The sequence below is a fragment of the Arachis hypogaea genome, chromosome 2 (genome assembly GCF_003086295.3).
Source record: "Arachis hypogaea cultivar Tifrunner chromosome 2, arahy.Tifrunner.gnm2.J5K5, whole genome shotgun sequence".
Classification (NCBI taxonomy): Eukaryota; Viridiplantae; Streptophyta; class Magnoliopsida; order Fabales; family Fabaceae; genus Arachis; species Arachis hypogaea.
The window spans coordinates 26,857,892-26,863,972 of NC_092037.1; the positions used below are offsets into that span (position 1 = coordinate 26,857,892).

Genomic DNA, 6,081 nt, shown 5'->3' on the forward strand with positions numbered 1-6,081 from the left:
CATTCATCATCTTCCTTCCTAGTGTCTAGGATTATGAAATCAGCAGGGATGTAAAGGTCTTCAACCTTTACTAAAACGTCCTCTACCATTCCATAAGCTTGTCTCAAAGACTTATCTGCCAATTGTAATGAGAACAAGGCAGGTTGTACCTCAATGATCCCCAGCTTCTCCATTACAGAGAGTGGCATAAGATTTATCCCTGACCCCAGATCACATAGAGCTTTTTCAAAGCTCATGGTGCCTATGGTACAAGGTATTAGGAACTTTCCAGGATCTTGTCTCTTTTGAGGTAGAGTTTTCTGAATCCAAGTATCCAGTTCACTAATGAGCAATGGAGGTTCACTTTCCCAAGTCTCATTACCAAACAACTTGGCATTCAGCTTCATGATAGCTCCTAAATATTGAGCAACTTGCTCTCCAGTCACATCTTCATCCTCTTCAGAGGATGAATAATCTTCAGAGCTCATGAATGGCAGAAGGAGATTTAATGGGATCTCTATGGTCTCTAGATGAGCTTCAGATTCCTCTGGATCCTTAATAGGAAACTCCTTCTTGCTTGAGGGACGTCCCAGGAGGTCTTCCTCACTAGGATTTTCGTCCTCCTCCTCCCTAGTACATTCGGCCATTTTGATTAAATCAATGGCCTTGCACTCTCCTTTTGGATTCTCTTCTGTGTTGCTTGGGAGAGTACTGGGAGGAGTTTCAATAACTTTCTTACTCAGCTGGCCCACTTGTCCCTCCAAATTTCTAATGGAGGATCTTGTTTCATTCATGAAACTGAAAGTGGCCTTTGACAGATCAGAGACTATATTGGCTAAATTAGAAGTGTTTTGTTCAGAATTTTCTATCTGTTGCTGAGAAGATGATGGATATGGCTTACTATTGTTCAGCCTATTGCGTCCACCATTGTTAAAGCCTTGTTGAGGCTTTTGTTGATCCTTCCAGGAGAAATTTGGATGATTTCTCCATGATGGATTATAGGTGTTTCCATAAGGTTCACCCATATAATTAACCTCTACCATGGCAGGGTTCTCAGGATCATAAGTTTCTTCTGAAGCTGCCTCTCTAGTGCTGTTGGATGCATGTTGCAATCCATTCAGATTTTGAGAGATCATGTTGACCTGTTGAGTCAACACTTTGTTCTGAGCCAATATGGCATTCAGAGCATCAATTTCAAGAACTCCTTTCTTCTGAGGTATCCCATTATTCACGGAATTCCTCTCAGAGGTATACATGAACTGGTTGTTTGCAACCATGTCAATGAGTTCTTGAGCCTCTTCAGGCGTTTTCTTCAGGTGAATAGATCCATCTGCAGAATGGTCCAGTGACATTTTCGAAAATTCAGAGAGACCATAATAGAATATATCTAATAGGGTCCATTCTGAAAACATGTCAGATGGACATCTTTTGGTCAACTGCTTATATCTTTCCCAGGCTTCATAGAGGGATTCACCATCTTTTTGTTTGAAGGTTTGAACATCCACTCTCAGCTTGCTCAGCTTTTGAGGGGGAAAGAATTTATCTAAGAAGGCAGTGACTAGCTTATCCCAAGAGTCCAGGCTATCCTTAGGTTGTGAATCCAACCATATTCTAGCTCTGTCTCTTACAGCAAAAGGGAAAAGCATGAGTCTGTAGACTTCAGGATCAACTCCATTCGTCTTTACAGTCTCACAGATCTGCAAGAACTCAGTTAAAAACTGATAAGGATCTTCAGATGGAAGTCCATAAAACTTGCAGTTTTGTTGCATTAATGCAACTAGTTGAGGCTTAAGCTCAAAGTTATTGGCTCCCATGGCAGGAATGGAGATGCTTCTTCCATCAAACTTGGACGTTGGCTTTGTGAAGTCACCAAGCATTCTCCTTGCATTATTATTATTATTTTCGGCTGCCATGTCCTTCTCTTGTTCGAAAATTTCTGAAAGGTTGTTTCTGGATTGTTGTAATTTAGCTTCTCTTAATTTTTTCTTCAGAGTCCTTTTAGGTTCTGGATCAACTTCAACAAGAGTACCTTTTTCCCTGTTCCTGCTCATATGAAAGAGAAGAAAACAAGAAAAGAAAGAGGAATCCTCTATTTCACAGTATAGAGATTCCTTTATGTTCGTAGAAGAAGAAGGGGGTAGAAGAATGAAGAAGGGAATTCGGATTTTTGGGTGAAGAGAGGTGAAGAGAAGTGTTAGTAATTAAATAATCGAAGAAGAAAAGAGAAGAGAAATTTTCGAAATTAATTTTTGAAAAAGAGGTTAGTAATTTTCGAAAATCAAAGACAAAATATAATTAAAATTAAAATTTAAAACAAAAAGAATTTTTGAAAAAGGGAGGGAGAATTTTCGAAGATTAGAGAGGGAAAAGTAGTTAGGTGGTTTTGAAAAAGATAAGAAACAAACAAAAAGTTAGTTAGTTGATTGAAAAAGATTTGAAATCACATTTTGAAAAAGATAAGAAGATAAGAAAAAGATAAGATATTTTGAAATCAAATTTTGAAAAAGATAAAATTTTTGAAAAAGATAAGATAAAAGATAAAAAGATATAATTTTGAAAAAGGATATTTTGAAAAAGATTTAATTTTAAAATTGACTTAACTAACAAGAAATTACAAGATAAGATTCTAGAACTTAAAGATTGAACCTTTCTTAACAAGAAAGTAACAACTTCAAATTTTTGAACCAATCACATTAATTATTAGTAATTTTCGAAAATATCAAATAAAGATAAGAAAAAGATTTTGAAAATATTTTGAAAAAGATTTTTGAAATTTTCGAAAATAGAAAAAAATGAAAAAGATATGATTTTTGAAAAAGATTTTGAAAAGATAAGATTTTTAAAATTGAAATTTTGACTTGACTTGTAAGAAACAACTAATTTTAAAAATTTTTGACCAAGTCAACCCAAAATTTCAAAAATATTGAGGAAAATAAGGAAAAGATATTTTTTTTGATTTTTTGAATATTTTAATTATGAGAAAGAAAAACAACAAAAATACTCAATGCATGAAATTTTTAGATCAAAACAATGAATGCATGCAAGAATGCTATGAATGTCAAGATGAACACCAAGAACACTTTGAAGATCATGATGAACATCAAGAACATTATTTTGAAAAATTTTTGATGCAAAGAAAACATGCAAGACACCAAACTTAGAAATCTTTAATGCATGGACTCTAACAAACAAAAAATGCATATGAAAAACAACAAACAATACAAAACAAGAAATCATCAAGATCAAACAAGAAGACTTGTCAAGAACAACTTGAAGATCATGAAGAACACTATGAATGCATGAGATTTTCGAAAAAATGCAAGAAAAATTTTAAAAGCATGCAATTGACACCAAACTTAAAGATTAACACAAGACTCAAACAAGAAACACAAAATATTTTTGATTTTTATGATTTTCTAATTTTTTTTGGATTTTATTGATTTTTTCGAAAAACATTTTTGGAAAAACGAAAAAGGAAAGAAAAATTTTTGAAAAAGTTTTTGAAAAGAAAATTACCTAATCTGAGCAACAAGATGAACCGTCAGTTGTCCATACTCGAACAATCCCCGGCAACGGCGCCAAAAACTTGGTGGACGAAATTGTGATCAATTCTCTTTAAGTTGTTTGTCTTTGTATGAAATCATTATTATGGCACGGTTGAACACAACTCCGTTCAACTAACCAGCAAGTGTACTGGGTCATCCAAGTAATAAACCTTACGTGAGTAAGGGTCGATCCCACAGAGATTGTTGGTATGAAGCAAGCTATGTCACCTTGTAAATCTCAGTTAGGCAGATTAAAATAGTTTATGGGTTTCGAAAATAAAATAAGAAAATAGAAATAATAAACGGATAGAAGACTTATGAGATTCATTGGTGGAATTTCAGATAAGCGAATGGAGATACTGTATGGCTCAAGGACGCCTGCTCTCCTACTCTTCTATTCAATCCTTCTTACTCCTTTCCATGGCAAGCTTTGTATAGGGGTTCACCATCAGCTGTGGCTACTTTCAATCCTCTCGGGAAAATGATCCTATGCGGTTGTCAGTCGCACGGCTAATCGTCTGGAGGCATCACCCATGGTTGATGGCTACATCCCATCCTCGCAGTGAAAACTACGCTCACGCCTCTGTCACAGCACGGCTAATCACTGGTTAGTTCCCGCTCCTACTGGAATAGAATCCCTTGATTCTTTTGCGTCTGTCACTAACGCCCAGTAGTTGCGAGTCTGAAGCACGTCACAGTCATTCATTACCGGAATCCTACTCGGAATACCACAGACAAGGTTAGACTTTCCGGATTCCCAGGATCCTACTCGGAATACCACAGACAAGGTGAGACTTTCCAGATCCTCATAAATGCCGCCATCTATCTAGCTTATACCACGAAGATTCTGTTGGGGAATCTAAGAGATACCATTCAAGCTCTGTTGCAGTAGAATGGAAGTGGTTGTCAATCAGGTGCGTTCATAAGTGAGAATGATAATGAGGGTTACTTATCATCACATTCATCATGTTCTTGGTACGAATGAATATCTTGGAATAAGAATAAGAGAGATTGAATAAAAGAGAATCGAATTGCATTAATACTTGAGGTACAGCAGAGCTCCACACCCTTAATCTATGGTGTGCAGAAACTCCACCGTTGAAAATACATAAGCGAAAGGTTCAGGCATGGCCGAATGGCCAGCCCCCATGTGTCACAAGACCGACTGATGAAGAATAATACAAACTGGATCAAAGATATCTAATACAATAGATAAATGTTCTATTATAATAACTAGCTCCTAGGGTTTACATGAGTAGTAATTGATGCATAAATCACTTCCGGGGCCCACTTGGTGTATGCTTGGGCTGAGCTTGATTAATCACGAGCTGAGGCTTCTCTTGGAGTTGAACTCCGAGTTATGACGTGTTTTGGGCGTTCAACTCCGGATCATGACGTTTTTCTGGCGTTTAACTCCAGACAGCAGCATGTACTGGCGTTCAATGCCAATTACGTCGTCATTCTCCGAATAAAGTATGACTATTATATATTGCTGGAAAGCTCTGGATGTCTACTTTCCAACGCCGTTGAGAGCGCGCCAATTGGAGTTTTGTAGCTCCAGAAATTCCATTTCGAGTGCAGGGAGGTCAGATTCCAACAACATCAGCAGTCCTTTTGTCAGCCTTCTTCAGAGTTTTGCTCAAGTCCCTCAATTTCAGCTAGAATTTACCTGAAATCACAAAAAAACAACAAACTCATAGTAAAGTCCAGAAATGTGAATTTAACATAAAAACTAATGAAAACATCCCTAAAAGTAGCTCAAACTTACTAAAAACTATATAAAAACAATGCCAAAAAGCGTATAAATTATCCGTTCATCACAACACCAAACTTAAATTGTTGCTTGTCCCCAAGCAACTGAAAATCAAATAGGATAAAAGAAGAGAATATACTATAAATTCCAGAATATCAATGAATATTAATTTAATTAGATGAGCGGGACTTGTAGCTTTTTGCTTCTGAATATTTTGGCATCTCACTTTTTCCTTTGAAGTTCAGAGTGATTGGCGTCTCTGGGAACTCAGAATTTCGGATAGTGTTATTGACTTTCCTAGTTAAGCATGTTGATTCTTGAACACAGCTACTTATGAGTCTTGGCGTGGCCCTAAGCACTTTGTTTTCCAGTATTACCACCGGATACATCAATGCCACAGACACATAACTGGATGAACCTTTTCAGATTGTGACTCAGCTTTGCTAGAGTCCCAGTTAGTGGTGTCCAGAGCTCTTAAGCACACTCTTTTGCCTTGGATCACGACTTTAACCACTTAGTCTCAAGCTTTTCACTTGGACCTTCATGACACAAGCACATGGTTAGGGACAGCTTGATTTAGCCGCTTAGGCCTGGATTTTATTTCCTTGGGCCCTCCTATCCATTGATGCTCAAAGCCTTGGATCCTTTTTACCCTTGCCTTTTGGTTTTAAGGGCTATTGGCTTTTTCTACGGCTCCTTCTTTTTCTTTCATTTTTTTTTGCCACTTTTTTTTTTCGCAAGCTTCCTTTTTCACTGCTTTTTCTTGCTTCAAGAATCAATTTCATGATTTTTCAGATCATCAAT

At 36.9% G+C, this 6,081-nt stretch overlaps 1 non-coding gene across 1 annotated transcript; it reads left to right on the top strand.

The window, feature by feature from the left end:
- The first annotated feature begins 1,389 nt into the window (after positions 1–1,389).
- On the top strand, positions 1,390–1,493 carry LOC112764448 (small nucleolar RNA R71). Its single transcript, XR_003183182.1, has one exon. It is a non-coding gene; the product is annotated as a small nucleolar RNA R71 (small nucleolar RNA).
- The last annotated feature ends 4,588 nt before the right edge of the window (positions 1,494–6,081 follow it).